Genomic DNA, 14,904 nt, shown 5'->3' on the forward strand with positions numbered 1-14,904 from the left:
TGGTTCTAAAGGACAAGGAGATGCCAAAGGCTGAAAGGTGAATGACACAGGAATTGGGTGCATCTCAAACATAACCAACAGGCCTGGGGGGTCTTTTTGGGGGAACCCTTCCTGGCTCTCCTCTCAGTGGCTGCAGGTCATCCCAAGCCCAGGGCCAAGGTGGTCTGGCAGCCTGAGGAGATGAGGAGAAAAGAGGCAAGGGAGAGTGAGAGAGGTCTCTTCTTTGGCTTCCAGCAGCTCTATACCCACCAAATTCCTGCCCCAAAGCATCCCACCTCCCTGGCGGGGTGGGAACCCCGGAGGCCCCAAGTTGATCAAGAGGCCTGAGAAGGCTTGTGATATAGTTTGGGTGTCTGTCGCCTCCAAATAGCATGCTGAAATGTGACCCCCTGTGTTGGAGGTGGGGCCTGGTGGAAGATGTTTGGGTCATAGGGGCAGATCATTTATGAATGGCTTGGTGCCCTTCTCGCCCTCTAACGAGTAACAAGTTCTCACTCTATTAGTTCCCATGAGAACTGATTGTTAAAAAGAGCCTGGCACCTCCCTCCACCCATGGCTCCCTCACTTCCTTTCTCTTGTCATGCGATGCCAGCTCCCCTTTGCTCTCTGGCACGAGTGGAAGCTCCCTGAGGCCCCCTCCCCTGATGCAGATGCCAGCACCATGCTTGTACGGCCTGCAGAACCATGACCCAAACATACTCCTTTTCTTTATAAATTACTCAGCCTCAGGTATTCCTTTAGAGTAACACACAAACAGACTAAGAGAGCTTGCATGGGGCCAGGAGTTTGGGGGTGTGGTTTAAGAGAGATGAAGGCCCAGCTGAGAGCTAGGACCCAAGCCACCTGGGGGCTAAGGCTAGTAGAGGGGGTCAGGGAGGCCCAAGAGAACAGGTGTCACAGATGGTGCCTGAAGGCCCACACTAGAGCTTCATTCCTTTGGGTGCTCCAAGGTGTTTAGTTCCCCCAAGGCTTTTGCACCTGGGAGAGGCAACAACTAGGAATATTGGCAGTGGATGGTAGGGCTGTGGGGCTCCACCCCATCCTCTACTAACACACTGTTTCTTGGCTCAAGTGTCTTGCCCTCTCTGGTTCCTAGTCATCCTGTCTGCAACATGAAGTGTCCAGGCCTACAGGCTGGGGGACACCTGCATCAGGCGGGTGGAAAGGCTCCAGACAAGCTGCCTCTCCCCATGCCAAGGGGAAGTGCTGACCCTGTTACAGCACCTGCCATTCCTGAGGGATCATGTGCCTGGGGTCAGGTATCACAGATGACCCCACCCTCCACCCCAGGGGCCTGGGGAGGAGGCTTTGCCTCCTTCAGTTGGTGTTCCCATTTGGAAAGCCTCAACAAAACACAGGCTGCATGCTCAGCACAACATGCCATGGCCTTCCTGCACCCTCTCAATGAGACCGTGATGCAGGTATCAGTATTCTAATTCTCTAGGTAAGGAAACTGAGGCTCAGACCAAAGTGGCCAGAAAGAGTTGCAGACCGGCCCCATGGTGGTGGTTTGGTTCAGCACCCCGGACAGCTGCCTTCCTGATTACCTGACTACCTCCAGTCTGCCTGGGCTACGCACACACACCAATGGCTAAGCTTGCTCTTCCCAATCCCTGATCCTATCTAAACTCCACCCAGCTTTTCCCAGCAGCTTCAGCGGCATGGCTGTGTTCTGTGCCATACAGCACTGAGACTTCAACAATGCAGCTCTTGCTCCCTAATACTTCTTCTGACTTAAATCTCATTCTCCCAGCAGCTCCTGGAGGGCAGGCGACAGTCTCTTTCCTTCTTTCTGTGACACAGTCCGGCCACACAGAGGGGACTGGAGAGAACCCACTGGCTTTGGACCAGGCAGATGTGAATGAGAACTGAGCTGGGAACTGCTGAGCACATTGCTTTGCCTTACTGAGCTTCAGATCCCCCAGCTGTGAAGCAAACTGCTCTGTCCATCTCGCAGGCTCGCAGATAAGCCACGGCAAGGGGCTACTCCTTCTTCATGTCAGCAGGGGCCTCCTTCCAACTCTCCCTGAGTCCCTTCCTCCTGGAACTTCACTTAAATTCTGGACCAGTTCCCCCATGAAATTTTCCAAATGACTCACAAATGGGGGGATTCTTGTAACTGAGAAATGTCAGGAAGGCCCAAGAGAACAGCTGGTATAGTGCCTAGAGTCCCACTCTTAGAACGTGATTGTTTCTTGTCCTCGTGGGTTTTCAGTTCCTACGAGGGTTTTGAGCCAGGAGGAGGGAACACCTAGGAATATTGGCAGTGGGAGGTAGGGTTCTGGGCCCTTCCACTACTAACACACTTTGTGTCTTGGAACAAGTGTCTTTCCCTTCTCTGAACCTCATCTGCAACATAAGGTGTCCAGGCCTACAGCAGGAAGGGTGGCAATCTTCCCACCACTTCCTGGAAGCAAAGGAAGAAATGCTTGTGGGGTGATGTCAGGGATGCTGGGAAGGACCCTCCAGAGCTCCAAAATCCAGGACCACAATGCTCAAAATGCCTCCAATGGGGCTGACACATTCCTTTAATCTCTAACAGAGAAGCCCGATCCTTGGGGTTTATGGGACCCTACAGACAGGCTATGCCCAGTCCCCAGCTGCTGGTGACAGGACCTGCCTGCATGCCTCAGACCTTGCAGGAAGGTCTCCTTGTCCATCCTCAGGCCTAGTTGGCCTTCCTAGGAAGTTTTGGCTTAAGTAAGGCTGAACTCACAGTCCCCAGTCTAGGCAGAAAGAGGAAGAAGATTCTATGGGGGACCCATAGGAAGAGAGCTCTGCCAAAGGTCCCTCTACCCCAGGGAGAAATGCTGAGGGACCCTGAAAAGGAACAAAGGGACAAGGAGTTTGAGTCCGGGCTCTCCCACTTAACTAGCTGTGACCTCAGAAAGACACTTTATCTTTTGAGTTCCAGTTTCCTCATCATCCTGTAAGATGAGGGCAATAATACCCACCATCAGTCCACAGGGTCCCTCACACATGGCAAGTTCTGAAGGATCTGCAGAAGCTACGACCATTCAAGCTTCTGCTCATCAAGGCTCAGAGAGGTGGCATCGGTCTTGAGCACTTGACTAACAGGCCCCATGGGAGAGACAAGCAGAGAGCTCAGAGGGAGTGTGGATGAGGCAGGGCCTCCAATCTGCCCCTGAGGCTACACATAGAGCACTATGCTGAGCTCCAACCATGGCCACATATTAAGCCCCGACCCTGGTCACACACTGAACCCCGACCCTGATCACAGATTGAACCCCAACCCTGGCCACACACTGAATCCCGACCGTGGTCAGACACTGAGTCCCGACTCTGGTCAGACACTGAGCTCTGACCCTGGTCACAGACTGAGTCCTGACACTGATAACACGCTGAGCCCCAACCCTGGCCACACACTGAGCCCCAACCCTGGTCACACACTGAGCTCCGACCCTGGTCAGACACTGAACCCCGACCCTGGTCACAAGCTGAGCTCTGACCCTGGCCACACACTGGGCCCTGACCCTGGTCAGACACTGAGCCCCGAGCCTAGTCACAGACTGGGCTCGGACCCTGGTCATACCCTGAGCCCCGACCCTGGTCACATACTCTAACCCTTGACACATTAAGCAATGGTCACACAGTGTGAGCCCTAACACCAGTCATAGACTGTGTTCTGACCCTGGATACATACTGAGCCCTGACTGTGCACACACTGAGCCCTGGTCCCACCCTGAACCCTGTCTCTGGCCCCACAGTGTAAATCCTGACCCTGGTTGCACACAGCCCTGACAGTCACCAGCCACCATGCCCAGTTTGCACCAGAGACCAGTGTCATGGTCTAGGCCCTAGGGAGGGTGGCCAGGCTCCCATCTCCTTGTGGAGAAGTTGCTGGGTTAATCTTCTGTCATATAAGCCGGCTCATCCCTGGCAGGGGCATGGGGAACCTGTGGGCCCATCCTTCTCGTTCCCAGTCCACACCCTCCCCACACCTTCCCTCATGCCACTGGCCTCTGCCTGAAGATACCCCCCTCCCCCTGCCATGACACACACACACACACACACACACACCCACACACCAGTCCACTTCCAGCACCCTGGACCTTGCTTTCCAGGTTCCCCGACCAGTTTTATTCCCTGACCACAACTCCACAACCCAAGCCCTGGAGATGCTCCTTGGCTCCCACCTCAGAAGATAGGAAGGTGGGATTCCTGGAATGCCGGAAGGAAAGGGTGCTATGCCTCACTCGTTCCCGGGGCTCACTGTCCAAGGGGAGACACTGAGGTCACTGGGAGGTGCGTGGTGGCCCCAGGGCTCCCGTCCTGGTCCAGGGCTCTTTCCACCCAGTCCTCTGGCTGCCTAGGGGTTTCCCTCCTCTCAGTGCTCCCACCGCCCAGCTGGCAGAGGAGGGCCCCTGTGGTGGGGACAGGCAAGTGCCAAGCACCCTCCCAAGACCAAGAAGGTGAGGTGGCAGGGGCTGGCAAAGCCTCGGGGAGCCACCCTGTCCTGGGCACTGCCACGCTCGGAAAGCCCTGACTTGGAGCTAATTTTTTACTTCTTCTCAGGCTGAACAACGGGATATTCTGGATCCTCTCAGGCACAATGGTGCCAAGGGGCTGAGCTGTTCCCAGGCTTGCAGGGTGGCTGAGGCCTTCTGGGCTGTGTGTCCTAGGGGAGAGTCAGCCACTGACTCCAGACACAGCCCCAGGTGAAGACCACCATGGTCACAATGGAGGTGAGGGGCCCACTGATGCCTGAAATCCCACCACTCATTCACCCTGTGGGGCAAAGCACTGCTCTTCTCAAATGCAAGCTGAGATGGGGGCCAACAGCTCTGGGTCCCACCCTGGCTTGGAGTGCTGCCAGCTGTGTGGCCCGGGGTGGGCCGCACTTTACCTTTCTAAGCTTTGGATCCCTTGTCTGTAAGATGGGGATAATAATATATAAATCCCATTGTTGTCACAACTAAGATCCTGATATCCTCGCCATCTCCCCTTGATGTCCCACAAACACCTCATCGTTCCTCGTCCCCAAACCACTCCTTCTCCAGGGCTCCTGCCTCAGCAAACATCTCCACCATCAACCCAGCTGCCCAAACCAGAAACCTCGCCTCCCTGTGATATCCCCACCCAACCCGGCACCTGTCCTGGGCCAGGCCCACCACGGCCCGCCAGACCCCCTGGAGTGGCCCACCTTCCTCTTCTGTGTCCCTGTGTCCCTCTGCTCTTCATCCAGCAGCCAGGGCAGCACTGTTGAACCCTAAGTTAGATTAGGTCCCTTCCCTGCTTAAAACCCTCCAGCAACTTCCTCTTTCTCTTAGACCAAAACCCACCCACCCTCCTCACTATCGGCCTCAGGCTCTGTCTGACCCAGCCCTGACCACCTACCCAGCCCCACCTCCTCTGGTTCTCTTCCTGTTACCCCACAAGTTTCCTTCCAGCTCCTGAACACACCAAGGTTCTCCAGGACATGGATTGCTCTTCCTGCTCCTTGCACACAGCTCCTTCTTATCCATCTGATAATGGGATAAGACGCCTCCTCAGAGAAGCCCTCCCAGACTGCCCAGTCTCAGTGTGCCAGAAGCCCATCCTGACCCCAAGAAGAACTGTGAGCTTCACTTGGAAAGGGGCCAGGGCTGCCTTGCTCACTGTATGCCTAGCCCCTAGCACAGAGCCCGGAACATAGCAGGTCCTCAAGAAGCAGGAATCCCTGCTGAGGAGCAGACCAGAGACTCTACCCTCTCTGCTTCCCCAGCCAGATCCAGAAGCTATAGCCAGAGTCCCAGAGGAGATGCTGGCAGGAGAGACACATGGATAGGCATGGTTCTGCCTCCGTGGGCAATGCCCATGGCTGTGGCTGTGCCAGGATGCCACACGGATTCCCTGTAGGAGACAGTACAGCTAGGGACTGAGCAGAGAAGGACCTGCAACTACTGAGACCATGCCAGCAGCTGGGTGTTCTCAAAGCAAATTGCCTCAGCAGGTGGCAGGCTGCAGGCTGCAGGCAGGGATGCTGGAGGGGAACAGGATGTGCCATGTCTTCTGATGCTCCAGGAGACAGAGAGAGAGAAGGAAGAGGGAGAAATGGTGGGGAGGAGGAGGAGAAGTCCAAATGGAAGTCTGCTTCACCCCACATTAGGCAGAGAGGAGAAAGAAAAGGGTCTCCATGGTCAAGCTCCCTTGGAAAGTAGAAGCAATGTAGGTTCACTTCCTGCTACATGCCCAATGATGGGCACCTGAGGCCTGTGGCCACAGACCCTACTCACCATGACTCTTGAAGCACAAATGATCCCAACCATTCTGCAGATGAGAAAACAGCTCAGAATGGCCACATGGCTTGCCCAAGGTGGCACCGCCAGCAAGAGATGGAGCTTAAAATCAGGTCAGCACTGGGGCACCAGGGATTTTAGCCAGACATCAAGAAAATCCCCTAAACAGGTCAGGGAAAAACCCTGATCCCAGGAAGGGCTACGGTTCCCCAGAGGCTGCTGGGCAAAAGGACTGGACAAGTGGCTGAGGGCAGGAGGCTGAACCTATTGGCCTCCAGAGTCCCACCCAGCTGTGACGTTCTGCAACCACTGGGCAAGCTCCAGCAGCCTCCAGGAGGGCAGACTCGGGAAGAGGCTGGGCAGCCCTTGAGAACCCCTGGGGGAGGCTCTGACCATCAGGGTTTGCCAGGATGCCAGGCAGGAGCACAGGCACCAATCCAAGGTGGTTCTATTCTCTGTGGGAGGTCTTGACCTTCTAGGGCCACCAACAGAGACATGGGTGACCACAGGTCCCAGAAGAAAAGGGGCTGGAAAGGATGAGATGAGAGAGAGAAAGAGCTCTCTCCTATGGCCAAACCAGCCAGCGGGGAACCCTGTCCCACAGTTTTGACAGGCACCAGGCACCAGCTTGCCCAGAATTTCTGTCTTGCACAAGGTAATTACAGTTCTTCCTGTGTAATGAGATGGTTTTTAAAGGCCATTCAAAAGAAATTTCCTATAATGAGGTGAAGGGGTTTATAGTGTTAGACATCAAGGAAGCTGGTAATTGGTGGGACCCAGGCTGAGTCCTGGAGTGAAGCGACGAGTTTCCACATATAAAAGGCAAGAAGAGCAGGAGGGTGGATGGCAAGCCCTGGGAAGGAGGACAGACACTTTACCAGAAAAGTTTCTGTGACACCAGCAGCCCGGTGTGCCCTGAAGAGCAGAGTGGGGAATTGGGAGGCTGGAACCCTGTTGGGGCAGAGGAAACTGATGGAGCTGGGGCTGGTCAGGAGCAAGGGAAAACCCACAGGGGTGAAGCCACAGGGTGGAAATCTGGGCCCAGAAGGAAAATGAAGGTACTAGGTTGAATAGTGTCCCCCCAGATTCATGTCCATCTGGAACCTCAGAATGTGACCTTATTTGCAAATAGGGTCTTTGCAGAGGTAATTAGTTACAAGGAGGTCATACTGGAATAGGGTGGGTCCTGATCCAACGACTGATGTTCTTATATAAGAAGTCAACTTGGCCGGGCGCGGTGGCTCATGCCTGTAATCCCAGCACTTTGGGACTTTGGGAGGCCAAGGCAGGCAGATCACCTGAGGTCAAGAGTTCGAGACCAGCCTGGCCAACATGGTGAAACCGTCTCTAATACAAAAATTAGCCAGACATGGTGGTGGGCACCTGTAATCCCAGCTACTCGGGAGATTACTGGGTTCAAGGCAGAAGAATTGCTTGAACCCAGGAGGCGGAGGTTGCAGTGAGCAGAGATCGTACCACCGCACTCCACCCTGGGTGACAGAGTGAGACTGTCTCAACAAAAACAACAAAGAGGTCAACTTGGACGTAGACACACTCAGGGGAGGAGGCCACATGAAGATGGAGGCAGAGGCTGGAGCGATGCATCTTCAAGCCAAGGAATGCCAGCAACACCAGGAGCCAGGAGAGGCCAGGAATATCCTCTCCTAGAGCCCTCAGAGAGAGCACGGCCCTGCACCTTGATCTCAGACTTCCAGTCTCCAGAGCTGTGAGAGAGTAATTTCTATTGTTTTAAACCACCAGGTTTATAGTAATTTGTTACGGGAGCTCTAAAAAACTAATACAATAATTGTTCTAACAACTGCAACTATCTGGCCATGGAAAATGGCCTCAAAATGGGGTAAGCCTCCCACCTCCAGAGGTGTGCGAGCAAAGCTGGAGCATCCCCAGTGCCCCCAGTACTCTGGACAGCTCCCAAGGCAGGTTCAGTTAGTCTTCCATTTGACCTCACTGTATGCAGGGAACCATACAGACAGGGTCATCATTCCCCTCCCACCGATTTGGAAACTGAGGCCAAGAACCTGCTCAAGAGCACAAAGTGGCCAGTCAGGGACAGCGGCAGGCCTGGAATCCCAGCATCCTGACCGCCAGTTTGGGGCTGGTTCAGGCTCACTGCCCTGGGTCTTCCTTTTGTGCCTTCTCTGTCTCTAGATTCAACTGTGGTTCAACGTCCTGGAAGGCAGAGAAAAACCCAGCCTTCCTGCACCCGGCTGTTCCAGACTGAAAGTGGCATCACTGCTGAAAGGTCTTTCCCAACTCTCTCCTGAAGCTTTCCAGTGGCGCTGCAGGCCCACTGCTTTGATGTGCCTGTCCTGATGGAGCCACAAGCTTCTCAGACATGACTTGGCTTATGGAGAAGCTACACTGGCTGGCAGTCCCTTGATGAGCACCTACTGTGTACAAGGCCCTGGTACAGTGAAGGGCGGGGGTAAACACAGGCAAGGTGGGAGCCAACATATCAGGGACTGAGTCCGTGCATATCAGACCACCCAGTGAGACCCCACACGGTGTCCCCAGACCTAGTTTGGCTTCTGACTGGGTATCCCAGACCCTCCTCAGGAGGATGGAAAGAGATGGCAAAAGGGTGGGTCTGAGAAGGGCACTGGGGAGTTGGAGCAGAGAAGAGGAGTCCCCGTGGAGGAGGAAGGGAGAAGAGAGGGTGGCAGAGGGAAGCTGCAGCTCCTATGGCTTCTCCTGCTCCTTCCAGGCCTCTGGAACCCCAGGGGGGCAGGGGCTGCCGTGGGCTGTCCCTCACCCCCACCAACACCCGGCACTCAGCTCCACCCTCCACGTGTCTGCCTGCATTGCTGGAGAACTTAATGGAGGCCCCTCAGCTCCGACACCAAATGAAGCAGGAGCATGGCCAAGCTTGCCAGCCCAGGCGGCCCAGCTCTAAATGCTGGTTAATTGGCGCTGAGCGGCAGAGGGACGTGAGGAATGGGCTTTGAAGTCACCTGGTGGGACTTGTCCAGCAGGAACAATGGGCCACCCGGCTGGTAGAGAGTCTCGGCTCCTAATTAGGAACCGCTTTGAACATAGAGACATCAGATTAATGAGGTTTACAGCGCTCAGTTTCACGGTGTGGCAGGCTGCCTCTGTTCTCTGATCGCAGTTTGATGCCAAAACCTTGTTCTCTAAATCAAAGGTTCTCCAGAAACTCCGTTTTCTGACACGCCTTGGATTTCTGCTGGGCGTCTCTGCCAGGGAGCTAAAAGCCTTCACCTCCATTCCTTCACTTTGCCGCGGTGCTGGCTTTTGTTTCGCTGAAGAAGACTTCACAGAGCTGGAACACCTCACACAGCCCACCTGCGAGGGAGGACGGGGCGGCTGGGGTAGCCCCATTTAGCAGAGCATGCTTGCTCAAGGTCACACAGCGAGCTGGCCAACCGTGCCGGGCCGCCAGGCCCCAGATTGCAGGGCCTCTCTGCTCTTGGCAGCTTTGATGGTGCCAGGCCATGGAGGATCCACTGGCCAATTTCCCGCTGTTGGCATCTGTTCACAGGCCTCAGGGGCCTCTGGTTCACCATTCTTGGGAGAAGATTGAGACGTCTGCAGGAGGCAGCCCGCACGGCCTTGCTTTCTGCCTCTTCTGTTCCAGTGGGGCACCTTCTTCCCCAGCCCACTCTCTGAGCCTTTGCTCACCCAGAGCCCTCCCTTCTTCCCCTCCAGAATGTCCCCTCCCTGATCCATTTCATTAAACTCGCACCTCCCTTCAAAACCCAGCTCAACCCTTGCTCCTCCTTTGCCACCACAGTCCCTGGATCTTTCTCTTCTTCTCCAAGAACTTTAGCCCCAAATCCCTGTTTCCTTGAACAACTGCTTCTTGCCCTATGTTCCACTGTTTAACATTACTATATTTGCTTATTATTTTGTCCTGTCTCCCCTATGAGACTGTGGCTTAAAGAGAGGCATGGTGCCTGTGTCACCTCTGTGTCCCCGACAGTGAAGACTGGCTGATAATGAAGATTCCATCCTCTGGCACTCTGGGGGCCACAGGGAGAGAAGACACCTTCCTGCCCTGTTTCCCCAACTTCCAAGTAGGCCTGAGGCCTGCATCCTGCTTCCTTCATGAGGCTGCTGAATGAGTGTGGGTAAAGATGGCAGCCCTGGGGCAAAGACAGGGAGGCTGAGGAACACTGAGGCTTGGACAAGTCAATTCCTCTCTCTAAGCCTCAGGTTCCCTATCTGTAAACAGGGTTAGCCCGAGGATTCACAGGATGCATGCATTAAAACTCAATCCTCACATCCACCTTGGGAGTATGTACTGTCATTCTGCTCTATTTCACAAATGAAGAAAGGCCCAGAAAAGTTGGAGGAGGCAGTACTGAAACCTAGGCAACAGGCGGCTCTGGAATCCAGCCTCCACCACACCACTGACTTTCAAGCAGACCCTCTGCATGCTTCAGCGGAGCTTGTTCCTTCTGAAACGTGCTTACCCTCTCTGGGCCTCTGTTCTCTCCTCTGAGGGGTGGGCACACAGCGACATTCTGCAGATGATTTCTGCTCGGCCAGGGCAGGCTGATGTGCTACCTGCTCCTCGGGGCTCTTCCAGACCTCAGGTCCAAATTCCTCCCATCTACAGTGGTTCTGTCCCTGTGGGACCTAAGAGGTGGCTGCGCCTCCCCTACCTCTGCCTTCGAACTTCCTGGCCACTTCCCCTCACCCACAGAGGGCTCCTGTCTGTCCTTCCCTGCACCTCAACCCTTGCATCCTTCTAGGTGACTTCCCCATGCTGGGGGTGCCCTTACCGCCTGCTTCCAGTCACCTTCAGCTGCCATTCCCTGCAGCCTCTATCCCAGGCCACACCCTGGCCCTGTCACCACCATGGCTCCTGGTCAAACCTCCCAGCTGGCCCTCCAGCTCCTCTCCTTACAATCCTCACTGCACCGAGACCTTCGCACCTCACCTTCCATCACTGCCCTTCCGCCCTCACTGCCCTTGGTGAGCTTGAGTTCCATGGTCCATCAGCATAATGGATGCTCAAATACCTTGCCCCCTCCCCCTAAGCAGTACTTTCATAAAACCCCAACCTGGATGAACCCAACCAACATCTTGGCACTTATAGCTGGGAGGCCAAATACAGCTAGAGAAATGACCCCACCGTGGAGGCTGTGCCCTCTGTGAGCTTGAATCCCAAACCTGCAGCAATTCCAGCACTGCCCAGCAGTCCCAGCTCCAGCCACCGGCCACCTCACCTCCCCACTCTCCAACCTGGCAGTGGCCCCACCTCCACTCTCCTCCTGCCTCCCTTCCTCCATGTGACCCATCACTCTCCACTGAGACCTCACTTTGTTTTCACTGGGGAAGCAGAAGTCAGCAAATATGAACCCCAGTCCTCTGCCCCTGCACATTCTAGAAGCCCACCAGCTTCGGCCTGCACCCCCCTTCCTGCCTGATGAGGGGTCTCGCTGCTGTTAAAGGTTAATGGCTCCACTTGGACTCTGAACCCACCCCTCATCCTCAGGAATTCAGCTCCCTCCCATCATTACATTATCTTTCAACATCACCTGTCTCTCCCTCTTTTCTGGGTCTTTTGTTCTTCCCAGCAGCAAACAATTGTGTTCTGGTATCTGCCATCCTTTAAAAATCCCCTTCCTTCATTATGCTGGGGTTTTGGTTTTTTGTTTGTTTGTTTGTTTGTTTGTTTGTTTTTTGAGACAGGGTCTTACTCTGTCACCCAGGCTGGAGTGCAGTGGTACAATCTTGGCTCATTACAACCTCCACCTCCCAGCTCAAGCAATTCTCCCACCTCAGCCTCCCAAGTAGCTGGGATTACAGGCACACACCACCATGCCCAGCTAATTGTGTGTGTGTGTGTGTGTGTGTGTGTTGTAGAGACAGGGTTTCACCATGTTGCCTAGGGTGGTCTTCAACTCCTGAGCTCAAGTACTCTGCCTGCCTCGGCCTCCCAAAGTGCTGGGATTACAAGCGTGAGCCACTGTGCCCAGCCTATGCTGAGTTTTAAAAAAATCAATCTCAGAAGGTGATATACTGTATGATTCCATCTATGTAACACTCATGAAATAACAAAATTACAGAGGAGGACAAATTAGTAGCAGCCAAGCGGGAGGCGTGGGAGCAGGGTTGGGCGGGGAGGGGTGTGCTGGCACAGGGAGTCTTGTAGTGTGGTGCAGATCTACGTCTCCATTGTGGCGCTGGATACACACACAGGGCTATATATAAACACACACATACACACACGCGCACACACACACGAGTGTATGTATAACTGGTGAAATTAGAATCAGGTTTGTGGACTGTGCCAACGTCAGTGACCTGTCTCTGATATTGTCCTGGAGTTATGCGAGGCTGGGTAAAGGTATACGCGTCATCATGCCCGCAGCTGACTGAGTTTGCCCTTCCTTTAGGAACCCTCTCCTGGCTTCTGGGATTCCACATCCTTTTGGCTTTCCTCGCACCCCCTAGGTGTGCCTTCTCAGCCTCCTGTGAAGGTTCCTTCTCCTCCCTCAACTCTACATGGTGGTGACCCCAGCGTCCACGACTTGGTCCTCTCTCCACCATCCACGTCACTTCCTGGTGGTCCTTGGCTTTGCCCAGGTCTTTAAACACCATCTACAGCTGCTGGTTCCCACGTCCCCATCCCCTATAAAGACCTCTCCCCTGAGCTCCAGGCTTGTGACAACTGTCAATAGGACACCTCTGCAGAAGGAGGTGGTCAAAAACGAACTCCTGATCCTCCACTGCACCTCCACATCTCAGAGGATGACCGCAGCGGCTCAAGCCAGGAATTGAGGATCCTTCTTGCCTTCTCCATGACCCTCTCCCTGTCCCCAGTTCTGCTGCCATGATGCGGTCTGCCACCCCCATCACCATGGTTACCATTTTGACCTAGGCCTCCATCATGTCTGCCTCACTCTCTTTCCCTACTTGGCCCTTCCTGCAGCAGCTGGAGAGATCTTTTTTAAAACTTAAATCAGATTGTCACCACCCTTGCTTAACTCAAGCTCATTCACTGCCCCCTGCCCCTTGGAAAATATCCCACGGCCCCAGAGTGCCATGCAAATGCCCTCATTTGGCCCTCTCTCTCCCTGCCACTGCCCTTTGCCACACAGCCTCCTCATCCCCCTCACGGTCCTCCCACAGGTGCTCCCTCACCTGAGGGCCCCGTTGCCCAGTCTTACCAGCTGTCCCTATTCATCCTATCACTGCACCATTAGCATTCTCTGTTTGCCCCAATGGCATGAGAAGCATGCACAGCCAGTGCCTGGAGCGTGGCAGGCACTCAGTAATGTCTGTGGAGTGAATGGGTGAGCTCTCCCTGCTCTCCTCCCTCTCAGCAGCATCCTCTCTTCCTCCCGCGATAAGCCTGGCTTGCCTGGGCACGGGGGAGGGTGCGCACGTCTCTACGTGCCCACACACTCCACTTTCCCCCAAACAATAACTGATACCCAGATGACTCGATGACATGATCATTTCCCCACGTCTTGGCTGGGAGCTGCTTCCAATGGTAAAAGTTTGCTGTTTTATGGTCCCAAGAAGACATTAGCCATAACGTGCTAAAATTATCACCTAGTCGAGTCATCTGTTTAAATACTCTGGAAACCAAATACTCCAGGGCTGAGTGCTATTCCCAGTGGTCCTGGATGCCAATGGTGGGCCTGGTTGTCTGGAACACTGAGCTCTTGGGTCTGAGCCCACCCGAGCTTGGCCAGCCTACTCTGCAAGGTGACTGTGGTCACACGTGGGATGTGGCAATGCGACACTTCATGGCTGGCATGCTGCACGTACCCCATATGGGGTACTCTCCACCCCTTTCACACATCCATGGGGCGCTAGGAGGAAATGGGGCAGCCCTATCAGCGTGGGCCCAGCAGGCAGCCTCAGGGCTGAGCAGGGCGTGGCTTGGGGGCCTAGGAGGGGTCTGAGGAGTCAGTCAGTTGTGACAACCAGATTTGGGCCCAGCCTGAATATCACTGTTGGAATGAGTGGAATTACATGAAATGTCATTAACTGTCCTGAGAGGTAGTGAGCTCCCCATCACCAGCAGTGTCCAAGCGGAGCAGGGCATTTTAGGAACAGAGTCTCCAGCCCTGTGATGCTGGGACTTGGGCCACAAGAAGAGTGGAGTTCCAGAGCCAAACAGACACAAATTCAAATCCCACCTGTACCACTGACAGCTTGGGTAACCCCGGGCAAGTCACATAACAGTACTCAGATGCAGTTTCCACAAAGAAATAATGGGAACAAGATGTCTGCATGCAGTAGGTGCCTACTAAACACTAGCCCAGCCCCTCCTGCGCTGGGGCCTGTATCATTTCCTACTTCCTCCTCATAAATACCTCCACCTTGGCCTTAGTATTCTCCAAATATCCTTTCTGCCTGTCCCCAACAGGTGCCCAGGGCCACCCTCCTCTCCATTCATCTCAGGACAAGTGCTGGGACCACTTCCTCCAGGAAGGTGTCCCTGGCTGCTCTGAAGGGGGCTGGGCTCCTCTCCACTGGCACGCTGTGCACATCAGGTGTTTGAGGCTGGTACGGCTCTGGTGTCTCACGGTCAGCTGAGGGAGGGAAACATACTGTGTGTGAGTGGATGTGTCCTGCAATAATGACGACAAATACTTAACATGCATTTACTATGTGCCAGCCACTTAACAGGCGACCAGCTCATTCAACCTGCACAACAAGT

General features: G+C 54.5%; 1 protein-coding gene across 9 annotated transcripts in view; it reads right to left on the reverse strand.

Annotated features, from left to right (window-relative positions):
* LINGO1 (leucine rich repeat and Ig domain containing 1) overlaps positions 1-14,904 on the reverse strand; it is a 207,618-nt gene that overhangs the window by 88,682 nt on the left and 104,032 nt on the right. Inside the window, exon 4 of one of the 9 annotated variants that reach the window (XM_063794241.1) lies at positions 14,564-14,776. The exons of 7 other annotated variants lie outside the window; for them this stretch is intronic. The gene's annotated coding sequence lies outside the window, so the exon portion shown is untranslated. Of the gene's footprint in view, positions 1-14,557; positions 14,777-14,904 lie in introns of all 9 variants that reach the window. One more of the 9 variants, XM_054667062.1, reaches the window with a different exon arrangement.

Source organism: Pan troglodytes, chromosome 16, assembly GCF_028858775.2.
Source record: "Pan troglodytes isolate AG18354 chromosome 16, NHGRI_mPanTro3-v2.0_pri, whole genome shotgun sequence".
Classification (NCBI taxonomy): Eukaryota; Metazoa; Chordata; class Mammalia; order Primates; family Hominidae; genus Pan; species Pan troglodytes.